A 13,209-nucleotide genomic window follows, 5' to 3' on the forward strand; every position below is an offset into this window, starting at 1 on the left:
AACACATATCACCATAACAAATACAATAATAATACATAGGTCAAAAATACTATAAGAATTTCTAAAATATGCACAGATATGAAGTGAACAAATACTATTGCAAGAATGATCCCAATAGACTCGCTCTGTGTGGGGTTGCTTCAAACCTTCAACTTGTAAAAAACAGTATCTGCAAAGCACAATGAAATGAAGTATGCCTGTACTTAATGATGTCATACACTTGATGGAATGTGCTAATTCTATTGTTCCCTCTCCATTAGGCCATCCACCCTCAAGATTGGCCCATTTTTGCATTCTCCATTAGTCCTTCCCAGTTCTTGCAATTGCTTTTTCCCCACTTCCTGGTTGTACATAGAAGTGTCTGTCCTGTCCATGAAGGTTGTCTGTTATATTTGACTTGATACTCTATGGCTGAGTGTCTTACATGACTCTTATTTCAAGAATCATGGAATATGGGGTGCCTTGGTGGCTCAGTTAGCTGGGCCTCTGCCTTCAGCTTAGGTCATGATCCTGGAGTCCTGGGATCAAGCCCCGCATCAGGCTCCCTGATCCTCAGGAAGCCTGCTTCTCCCTCTCCCTCTGCTGCTCCCTCACTGCTTGAGCTCTCTCTCTGTCTCTGCCAAATAAATAAATAAAATCTTAAAAAAAAAAAAAAGAATCATGGAATATAACAAAAGAAAGGATCATAAAGTCAATTTAGTGTAACTGTTTAATTTATTGTAGTCTAAGATATTGAGGCATTGAGACCATTGGAGTTTAAGTGTTAGTGACAGGTCTGAGACCATGTAACCGTCTCTCATAAGCAGATACAATCCCAAAATTAGACGTGGTTCTGACCTACAAGAGTTGATAGAGCTGGAATCTGATAGTATGTTCCCATTTTCTCAAAGCATGATATTTCCAATATACCAAGCCTTCAATGTCTTTGAAGGAGGTTTCATGAGTCAGCTATTGTGCCTGCCTCAGTGTCTGGCTGTATCCTAAATCCACACTGAATGCTTGTTCAGTTGAATTCAACTATCAAACTATCAAAAGTTAAAATGTCTTTAAAATTACAGGCATGGGTGAAGTTTACAATGCCTCAAACCCTGAACAGCCTTATTTTGGTTGTCAGTCTTCTCAGGCTGTGTGCTTTTCTCTCACCCCCCACCTCCCCAAAATGAATGACAGAGAACCAAGAAGCATAACAAATGAGCTCCTCTATCCTAGCCTGAATGAAAATGCCAAGACTCTCTGTGGATGTTCACAGACACCAGATTCTCTTGATAAAAAAATTGCAACAGTGTAACTTGTTCAAGCATTACAGTCCAATCAATGCCCTTCTTGTTTAGAAAAAAAAATAGATAATAAAGTTTTTGAAGGATTCAGAGGAGCACCAGTAGTGACTAGTTATAAGATTTAAAAGAATGGCAAAAAAAAAAACAGTGATAATAAAAAGAAAAAAAAAACACTAAGAGGAAAAACATAAGGGCATCCCTTATGATCTGTTTAACTATTCTTTTAAGAACATATATTCGAAGAGAAATAAGATTTTCAAACTAAGATACCAAAAAGGACAAAAGAAATTCATTTCCCCCAACACTGCTCAATCCCAGCTGAAGGTTAACTCTGCATTAAGATTTAAGTCATGGTTTGAGTTTAACTCTCCTAAAAGTAGAAGTAACAGCATTGTATACATTGATACATTCCTAAGGGGATTACCTAACTCAAAACACTAAAATTTGGCAGTAAGCATAGACCCTGTGGAGGATTAGTCTCATTTATAGGAGTCCATGGACACAGTATGATTTTAGAAGGTCTCTCCCACCAACCAGAAAAAGATGCATCCATGCTTTGAAATTTGCACAGGTGGAATAAGGAGAGTTAAGTGAAAATGCAAATATACCAGACCATAATTAATATTAAGTAATAATCCATCATTAGTATCTCAGAATGATTTCATTCATCAGATGGCTGTTCCAAGGGGATAGCTATGTGATAACACCTTTCTCCAGGATATACTCAATAGATAGACTCTCTCAGAAGAGGAATAGAGTGAATGGTGGAAAGACAAAGGGAAGACATGTGAATTGGGAAGAATAGTTTAGGGCATCAGGAGGATCTTGGACTGGCCTTTTAAGTAACAAAGCCATATGCTAAAAGACTTCTTCATCTCCATTCAGTTTTTTAAACCATGAGATAAACAAGCAAAATGGGATACGTATGATATTGGTGGGTGGGGTATGGAGCTGGAGGGAGTGTTGATGAAACAGGGAAAGGAGACAAGAAGGAAGGACAGGAGGCAACCAGCTGGAGAGAGTTTAATTCCCTCTTTATGGTCCTATAAGTCCATGATCTTGTCTAGTGGCTTTATTGAATTAACCCAACTAGGGGCTTCTGGGTGGCTCTGTTGTTAATTGTCTACCTTCAGCTCAGGTCATGATCCCAGAGTCCTGGGATCAAACCCAGCTTTGGGCTCCCTGCTTGGCGGGAAGCCTGCTTCTCCCTCTCCCACTCCTCTGCTTGTGTTCCCTCTCTCGCTGCTTCTCTCTCTGTCAAATAATACATAAAATCTTTTTTTTTTTTTTTTTAAGAATTAACCCAACTAACTGGAAAGTCATTTTATTCTTTCTTGGGTAATACTTTCTAATATTCAGTTAATTCAGAAAATCCATCTTTAAAAAATATTAGAAGATTTCTGTGGTTTAGCTGCTTTAAAACCATGATCTAAAAAGCAGTTTTCTTGTTTTTGTCTACCAAATTAGATTGGGCGGTTTTTCTTCTCTGTCTCTGTGTCTTCCCCCCTCACCTCCCACTCTTACATATATATACATGTATGTGTATATATCCATATATTCATTCCCTCTAAAAATATAGACATGGATATTATTTACCTTCTCTCTCTCTCTCTCTTTCTACATATATATGTTTGTGTGTGTGTGTGTGTATATATACACGCACACAAACAAGCACACATAGACACACAAAATCAAATACTTTATGCAACAGGCTAAGTTGTTAAACTATTGCAGATCATTCAGAAACACATTAAAGTCTCATCCCTTTTTGGATTATTCTGTACTAGATACATTTCAGTATTCTAAGCGCAATACAAAAACTCATGCATTCCTCACAATAACCCTATGAGAAAGTTCTTCTCATTATATAGGTGAGGAAGTAATGGTACAAATTGTGTATGCTAATTCAGTCCATTCAGTTCTAATGGTCAATAATAAGTTTTTATGTTAAATCAATGGATGATTCCAAATTTTACAATAATTTTGCTTTCTTTATAATTTTTAGAACTAAAGGTTGGGTTTAAAAGAAGAGTTACTTGGCTTCCTTGTTCATTGTATATTAATTATGTAACCCAGTGGGAGCAGGGAGCTGATGGGGAGGGTACTTTATTTCCCATTTAATTATTGTCTTCTGCGTGTTTGTAGCTGATTTTTCATGCTACCTGTGGGGAGGAAAGTGAGCAGTCAGATTTGGGTACTATTCTCAACCCATTCATCCCAGCTACTATTGTTATAAAGAGTTTCAAAAATCAGAAGAGGAAAAAAAGTACTTCAATCAAAAATGACTAGAGAGTATTGGTAGGGGACTTCATACTTAAAATGGCTTTAACTGATTGTGTATATGGAAAGAAGAGGAGAAGACATTCCAAGTAATGGGAATAGTAGCATAAGCAAAGGTGTGCAGAAGAAAAGTTTGAGAAATATTTGGGAAATATGACTTGTCTCTTTGACTTGACTATAGAACCCAAGTATAAAAGTCAAAGGGGTGAAACAGGAAGGAATGTGGGATTACATTATAAAAAGGAGTTGTAAAACAGAATTAGAAATTGTATTTGATTCTTGAGGACACAAGAAGTGGGACAGTGTCTTAGTAATCCTGGGCTACTACAACAAAATACCATAGGTGAAGTAGCTTCTCACAGTTCTGGAGGCTGGGAAGTCCAAGATCAAGGTGCGGGCAGACTCTATGCCTGGTGAGGGTCCTCTTCTTGGCTTGCAGATAGCAATTTTCTTACTTATCCTTCTATGGTGAAGAAAGAGATCATCTCTTCAGTATCTCTTATTTTAAAGGCACTAATCCCATCAAGAATCTTCACCTTCACAACCTAATTGCTTTCCCAAGGTCCTACCTCCTCATATCATCCAGTTGGGGATTAGGGGTTCAACATGAATTTTGGGAGGACGCAACATTCAGTCCACAGTAGATAGTGATTTTACCAAGCCAAATTTAAAAGCATTAAACTGATAGACATGACCAGGATAAATTCAAATCAGAAGACACTAGAGGTAAGAATATCAGCATATTACATAGGAAACTAAAATTTCGCTCTTACTTAAGTGACCTCAATTAGCATGACAGGAGAGGATTAATGGGAAAACACAGCTTGATGTGATGACTAAATAATAATTGAAATAATGCGACTATCACTTAGCATTTGTAATTTGTCAGGCATTAAGCTCAACATTTTATACACTTTATAACATTTAAATCTCACACTTTACCAGCTATAATAATAGTAATGACAATAATGATATGGGTCACCAAAAATTATATGATGCTTAATAAGTGACAGACATTATTCTAAACACTTCAGATAAGTCCTGAGAACAACTTTATGAAGGAGGAAATATGAATATTCCCATTTTAGAGTTTACAAAAGTGAGGTACAAAGAGGGTTATATAAGTCGTTTTATCTCTATTTCATAGATGAAGAATCAGGGCTTAAATAGATGAAATGATTAACCTATGATCAATTTCAAAGCTGTTCTTTTTCTTTTTCATGGAGAAAAATAAACATTATAAAAAGTTTAAAAGGTACTCATCTTTACTATATTTTTAATCTGATTTCACATATGTTTCTGTGCATAACTGGCTACATTATTTTGAAGTCCTGGTTTCGTAACACAGCCTCAGGTATATAAGTGATCAACAAGATATCATTTTATTTGTTTTTCGTACAAGCTCGGCATAAGGCACTTATAGCTGACAAGATTCCTTAAAACACTGTCAGAGACCCAGTTGGCTTTCATTTTTTTTGCTCTGCTAGTCTAAACAGGAAGGATTATTAGGTCCTAGATGGTTACTCTGTTTCCACCTATAACCCTTGCATGTCAACCAGCAGGCAAGTGGAAAGATTAGGGCATGCATTCTTTCTTTAAAGACATTTCAGAAATTACATATATACTTCCATTTTACCCCATAATTAGAATTTAAGTAACACCCTTATATCTGGTTGCAAGGGAGACCAGGAAATATCTTTAGAGAGGCTTCCCTTTTCAAGGAAAAGGGTATAGGAGCATTTGGGGGAAAACTAGGAGCTTTTGCTACATTTTCTGTCATTAATTCAGTGTTTAGCTTATCCTCACTGCTTCTAATTTAATTATTAGTTCTGTAATAACCTTGTTTCATCTATAATTTGCTTCTTTAGCTATACAATCTCACTTTTCATCTCTGTTTTAGTTTTCTTGGTCTGCTGTAACAAATTACTATAAACTTGGTGGCTTAAAATAACAGAAACTAATTCTCTGGCAGTTCCAGAGGCCAGAAGTCTGAAATCAAGTTCTCCGCAAGATTGGTTCCTTCTGGAGAGTCTGAGAGAGAATCCCCCACCCATGCGTCTCTCCTGGCTTTTGCTGGTAAATGGCAATCCTTGGATCCCTTGGCTTGTAGTTGAATACACCCCTCATCTGCCTTCATCTTCTCCTGGTCTTCTTTCCCATTTTTCTGTAACTGCATCTCCTTTGTCCCTGTGTCTTCTCTTCAGTCTCTTATAAGGAATTGGTCATTCAATTTAGGATCTACCGTGATCCAGAGTGATCTCATCTGAGAGCTTTAATCATAAATGCAACAACCCTTATTCCAAATAAGTCCACATTCTGAGGATCTAGGGGAACATATCTTTGGGAGCCACAACGTAGCCCACTATGATATCATTTTTTGTTGTTTTGTTACTTTTTTGAATTTTGTGTTTATTAAATTTATGTTTCCATTAACTTTTTCTATGGCATAAATCATTCCTTGGAAATTTTCACCTTAATTCTTGCATTATATGTTATTTTAGATTGCATTTTCATATAAGTTTTCATGCTATTTTTCTTCCTTTCTCTCTTTCTCTCTCTCTCTGTCTCTTTTTAATTCGGTTGTCTATGGGACAATTTTTTATTTCAACTTTTTCTTTTCTTTTTTGATGATGGGGAAGAAGATATATACTTGCGTGGTTACTATGTGATTCTTTTTCCATCTTACTTTACCTAATATGTCTTTGTCCAGACCTTCTGTTAGTTTTGACATATGTGGATGATTTATCTCTCTTTATCTCTTTGTCTCTCTTCCTAAATATCAGAATAGGAACCTGTTGTTCCTTCTCCAAGTATTTCATATTCTGACATTATTAAGTAATCTGAGGACATGGAGGAGGAGGAGGAAATAACAAATAAAGTTATGTATACAATAAAGTTGTATAACTTATTTAATAGAATATTTGGCCTCTCTCCTCTCTTATGAGGTGTTACAAAGGTCCTGTACCAGAGTTCTCATCAACTGGGAGGAGGGTAAATTCTGATTATCCTTTGCTAAAGCTTCAGAGTATTTTGTCCAGTTCAGATCATGGAGAATTCTGTTCCATCATAGCACTAACATCTTTATGGGATCTTCTGGTTCAAAATTGTTCAGAAACTCATGCATATTTTCCCTTTACACACAGGAAGTGCTCCAGGAGGACTCCCTGGCCCACAATACATTGGGTATCGCTCAGGAATCGAGTTTGATTTGCCTCCCTGCTGCCTCCAAGATCAACATCTTGAAGCAGCAGCAAATTTCATGTGCTTCTTGCTGATTACATAGTATACTTTACATAGGATTTCCATGGGACTTGGTCCTGTAGGCAGACCCAAGCATGTGTGGCCTTTTAGAACTCATAGGGTCAGACCCAAGGAAGCCTTCCCTAACCAGACCTCCAACTTGTGTTAACCTGAAGAACTAACCCCATGGTGTGAGGCTTTTGTGCTCTGCTTGGCTCCACCAAGAAGCCAGGAGAAGGAGATGCAGAAAACCCACTAAATTTGCTCTCTCAGACTTAGTGGCTCTTATAAGAATTCTTAGTATTTACTGTAATGGCTTTAGGTCAAAGAAGTGTGCCTAAATTCCATGCCAAAGTCCTAAATCTGTCTCCATCTCTGTCCTTTCCTGTCTCTCTTGATATATAAATGTGCGTGTGATATATCTATGTATGGTTGTGTCCCTTTCTTTGATTGCTGAGGATGATTTGTTTAACATTAAAAAAATGTTTATGTTGATTTCATCAGTTATTATGAGAATACTTTGATTTGACATCACTACATAATCTATTGCCCTCACTCTTTCTCTCTTAGTTCATGTTTGATGGTCATGATCCAGAGGGGGAAGAGATAACTGGAATCAAATGGATGATCTCCTTAACTGTTCGTTATAAACCCCAGAGAAATCAAAATGCCTTTCTAGAGTTGAGTTCACCTCCTTTGACATAGATATGTTTTCCCAGAAAACATTCATTGGTATTTTCTATTTCCTATTTCTGTTTTCTGAGACCAAGTCATGGTATAAAAGAAACTGGTGAGTTCAAAGTTCTTAATATCAGTTCATGTTTACAAAGACCCTTCTCCAGATATTAATTCAACATTTTTCTGTAAAATATAAGTTAAAAAATAATATTGCTGGCAGGTAAAAACATAATATCTTCTTAATGCTGAGTATGATTGAAGCTGTAGAATTATCCAAGTTATGTCACTGCCTTATTATCATCACAGACACTTATGGCATAACAAAAACTATTTCAAGGAAACTTAAGGAAGTGTGGCTAAGTATACAGACTATAAGCCAAATTGGTCAAGTAAAAATATGGTAAGTTAATAAATATGATTTAAAATATATATAAAGTTAATAACTTCACTTTACAAGGGTAGAGGATGAAGCCAACTCTTCAATAACATATAGGCTAAAGCATAATAGCATAAAATACCCAGAAGATAAAAGAAGAAAAATTATGACAAGTTTGACTTTCAACTAAAATTCAATGGTTTTGAAATTGTAAGAGGGCAGAAGTCATCAACACATGCTTGAGGAAGAGAATTTGAATATCATGTAGGTCAGTATTTGGTTAAGCAAAGTGGAAATGGAAGGCACCCAGCCTTTAACCTACCTAAGAAGGTCAAACTTTGCATTCAATTAGATCACCTTTTCCAGGTTATCAAAGTGTATTTGGATTCTTTCCCAATCCTTGGAAGGATACCTTAAAATATAAATATATGGAAATAATGTGCATATAGCTTCTTGCTGAAGTTCTGCATTTTTCTTGGGCACTGATATCTTCCTCAGGGAATTACAGCTCCTTTAATTACAAGTGCCTCAAATGTCCTCAGATTCTCTAGTCTTGAAAAGATAAAGATAATAAACTCACTCAAACTAAAAAATAAAGGTCTCTAAATAGTAAACCTTCTAAAGCAGAACAGATTCAAAGAAAATCTTAACCCCACGAATAAACTAGAAATTTGGAGTCAATTAAGACAGTAAGAAGATAACTTGGGTGAGAAGATCTTCTGAACCTGTTAGAAAACACACACAATTTCAAAGGTAATTATGTTCTACCCCCCACCATCTCCCCACCCTAAGTAAAAGACTCTATGGAGTCTTTGTTCTTAAGACTTTAGGACTAAGTCTGGGGAACAGAGCAGAGTAGAGGGTAAGAACCTGGCTTATAGCATTTGATACACTGGGTCAAATGCAGGGCGTACAACTAAATAACCAGATGTCCTTGGTTAATCGGCTCCCCTGGAACTCTGTCTGTTTCCTCAGAGGTAAACTGATACTGTAATATTATCTGCGTCTTGGAGGTGTTGTAAGGATAACATTTGGCAGATAAAGTTAAGTGTTTTTGTGTGGAGCCAGACACATACTAAGCACTCTACAGGAGTCAGCTGTTATTTTCATTAAGGTATTTAAATTGTTCACTGCTACATCTTTGAGACATTCCTGCTTGGTAGATTTTGCTTATGGTGAAGTTTCCACCATGTTACATGGTGAGAAAATACTGGCTGCCAGAGGTAGATCTAAAGAGTTGAGAGTAGCTTAAAGTATGAAAGTCAAATGTGTTAAACATCCAATCACACTTAGCTTCTACAATAAACATCCTATCAACTTAGAAATTACTCAGGGGACCCAAAAAAGGAGTTAATCTAGAAATAACTTCTTTTTTTTTTTTATTTTGGGAAATAAGTTTTAATAATAGAATTCTTCAGAGTTACAAAATCACTTTTCCTTTTTTATTATGATCTTTTATTCTACCTTTGAAATTTGCATATATTTATTAAGAAAAGACCACAACTCAGGATATAATTTAACAAGCAAAGTTATTGTGTAGGAAAAATGTGCAGAGAAATCAGTTATGGAAGATTCTCGATTTGGCACCACAGGTTGGGAAATAGCAAACATGAATCTATGAAGGCAATCTGTTTCAGTGTTTGTCAGGAAAATGAACTCTGGGCAGAAAATTAAGGCCAGGAGCTTTAGTGACAATTTGCTGCTGAGAGAAGAAAAACCATTGCAGGATAGATTAAAGGAAGAAATAATGATTCTATAGGACAGCACTTCCTACTCGGAAGGGATTTACTGAGAGCTATTTCCCTCAGGGTATCTGCTGTAGCATGCATTCTGAACAGAGCCATCCTTAACCAAACCCTGAATGTCGTAGGGCACCAGTAACTCTTGCCATTCCCCACAGTATGTTCGGCCTGCCACCGTTCTCTGACAAGACCATGCTCTCCAGCTGGAAGGGACCCATTCGCTCTGAATTAAGGACTGGGGCTGTGCTACCTAGGAAGTGTTGACCTTGTAACCAAAGGATAAAAATGAACACAGGTAGAGGAAAAACATGAATACAAAAAAAAAAAAAATAATTCCAATGGTGAGTATCAGTTCCCAGTTTGTTAAAAAACAAACAAACAACAACCACACAAAACCAAAACCTGCTGGTTTGAAAACTTCTGGGGATCCTCTAGGTGAAATATGAAACTGGCCTCCATGAAATGCATCCCCCCTCCAAGTGGAGGACAGGGAGAGAGCAAAGGAAGAAGCTGGCCAATCGAGGTTGGTGGGTGGCAGTTTTCATAAGCAAAGGGAGCTCACTTATTATACAGACTTACTTACATACTTATTATACAGACTTATTATACAGACTTGGCAGCAAGATGCCTGAATCCCCACACCCACTTTCTTACACATCAATAAAGAGTGGAGGGGGGGGCGCCTCGGTGGCTCAGCGGGTTAAAGCCTCTGCCTTCGGCTCAGGTCATGATCCCAGGGTCCTGATATCGAGCCCCGCATCGGGCTCTCTGCTCGATGGAGAGCCTGCTTCCTCCTCTCTCTCTGCCTACTGTGATCTCTGTCTGTCAAATAAATAAATAAAAATCTTTAAAATAAAAAATAAATAAATAAAAAAGAGTCCCTACCTGGGTTTAGTCATGTATACCATGCAGCTGTTCTCAACTCCACATCACTATCTCAAGGCCATTTCCTTGGAGCAGCCTCTGGGAGCAGGAAGTCAAGTGAAACCTATATTTCCAGGACAGGGGAGGAGTTGAAGAATTTCTGATTGGCTGGGTCCAGCTGACAGGTCTTTTTTTTCTTTTTTTTTTTTTTTAAGGATTTTATTTATTTATTTGACAGACAGAGATCAGAAGTAAGCAGAGAGGCAGGCAGAGAGAGAGGAGGAAGCAGGCTCCCTGCTGAGCAGAGAGCGTGATTCGGGGCTCAATCCCAGGACCCTGGGATCATGACCTGAGCCGAAGGCAGAGGCTTTAACCCACTGAGCCACCCAGGCGCCCTGACAGGTCTTTTTGATGACCTCTACACTAACACAAAAAGGAGGACGAAGAGAAGTGTTATTTTGGTATTCCTTCTATCCTATTGTTTAATTTCTTCTGATTATAATTATCAGTGTATATCAGAGATATTGCAACTGTTGGATTTTCTTTAACAACATGATTTTGGGGAAGGTGAATTATCTCAACTACAACAATGGAATCCGCATCAGAAACAACAGTCCTGGCTAAGGGGAAGAGAGTGGCTACTTCTTGTAACAACCAGTGAGTTTAATATCACAGCTCTCAGCTTGTGTGGTCTGTGCTTTGTTTTGTGTAAGGATGAATGATGAAAGGATGAGAATAAGTAAGAACAACTCTATCCCTATTATAAGAAAAAGACTTGCCTCTTGAAAAAAAAGGAATATGTTCAGACAATGAACATGCTCTGAGATGTTTAGGTTTCTAACCTAAAAAGACACTTTTGTTCATGAAATTCCTGAAGGCAGCTTTGTTTTGCTGCAATGGGTCTAAAACTCTTTTGTTCTAGTACCCTTTTTTAATCATTGAAAACACTGCTTTTGTCACACGATTTTTACCCACAGCAGGGCAGCCTCTACTCTGATCTTTTCCACTTCTTTGTATATTTTCAAAGCTTAAAAATGCAGGAAAGAACTTGGAGCAATTTGATAGAAATTTCAGTGGATTATCATATTTTATTCAACTCTTCCCATTTCACTTAACAGCAATGACTATAAGATCTTTGTAGTCTAGGTTACTTGGAGGATGCTACTTTCTTTCCTCCCTCTCCCTTCTTTCTATCCAAATTCATTGTTCAACAGATATTTATTGAAAGCCAGGGATGCGCTAGTTGTTGATAATGCAAAGTTGAATATAAAAATGATTTTGGCTATGAAAAAATTCCATATGCTCTTGAAGAAGACAAGTAGATCATGCAACATTAGGGGTAAGAATAAGGTATTGGGGGAATAGAGTAGAGATGATGAGCAGATAGCCCAGTGAGGAGGTTAGGAAGGAATTTTTGGAGGAACTATGTAAAATTTAATTCTTAAAACTTGCATAAGAGGTAGGCAGGTAGCTAAGATGTGCATGGGGACATTTGAGATACTAGCAACAATAGGGGTATATACCTAGTTACCTGAGAAACTGCAAACAATGTAATATCATTAGACTGCAAAATTCTATCTAGGGAAAGACAGTGTGTGACTATAGAGATAGGAAGGGCCAGCTCAGAGTCAGGCATACTCACTATGTTAAGGCTCTTGAATTTTACCCTATGTGATATGGAGTGTCAGGGCAATATTTTAAAAGTGCCTTAATATCAAGGCACCTGGGTGGCTCAGTCATTTGAGTGGCTGACTCTTGATTTCAGTTCAGGTCATGATCTCAGGGCACTGAGATTGAGCCGTGCATAGGGCCCCATGATGAGCATAGAGTCTGCTGGAGATTGTCTTTCCTTCTCCCTCTGCCCCTCCCCTGCTCATTCTCTCTCTCTCCCTAATAAATAAATAAAATCTCTTTAAAAAGTTTTTTCAAAAGTGTCTCAATATCCAAAAGTATGTCTTCTTATTAGCCTCACATATTAATCCTTTTTCATTAAGAGAATACAATTCTATGAATTTGAGAAGACTTTCTATTAATATTTTCCAAACTGATAAAGTAGGCGAGTAGTTTCCCTGTGATATTACTAAATGGGTACTGGCAGCCCCTAAGGGATAGGCACCTTCTAGGATGGACCCCTCCCTACTGATATCCATGCCTTTGTGTAATTCCTTCCCCTGGAGTATGCACTGAACTGAGTATCTTTCTCCTAACCAAAATAATATGGCGAAAGTGATGAGATAACACTTCCAAGAATAGATTATAAAGGACTGTGACTTCTTCATTGCTGTTATTCTTTCAATTACCTTCTCATTTACCGGTTCTGTTGAAACCAAAATTCATGTTGTGAGCTTTCCTACTGAGAGACCTATATGGCAAGGAACAGAGAGTAGCCCATGGCTAACAGCCAGCAAAGAACTAAGGCTCTCAGTCCAAAAACCCTGGGAGTAAGTTGGGAAGTAGTTCTACTCCCGTTGACCCTTGAGATAATGGCATCTCTGCTTAACATCCTGATGGAAGACTTGTTAGAGATCCAGAGTCAGAAAACCCAGCTTAGCCACATCAGAGTCTAGCCCCAGATGCGATGAGATAATAAGTGTATATTGCTTGAAGCTACTCCATTTTGGAGTAATTTTTTATGTATCAATAGATACATAAAATATGTATATATTTATATACATAAACATATACATATGTATGTATTTATTTACATATATTATGTATATAATATATGTATATTATGTATATGTATATATGT

This window comes from Lutra lutra, chromosome 7 (genome assembly GCF_902655055.1).
Source record: "Lutra lutra chromosome 7, mLutLut1.2, whole genome shotgun sequence".
Lineage (NCBI taxonomy): Eukaryota > Metazoa > Chordata > Mammalia > Carnivora > Mustelidae > Lutra > Lutra lutra.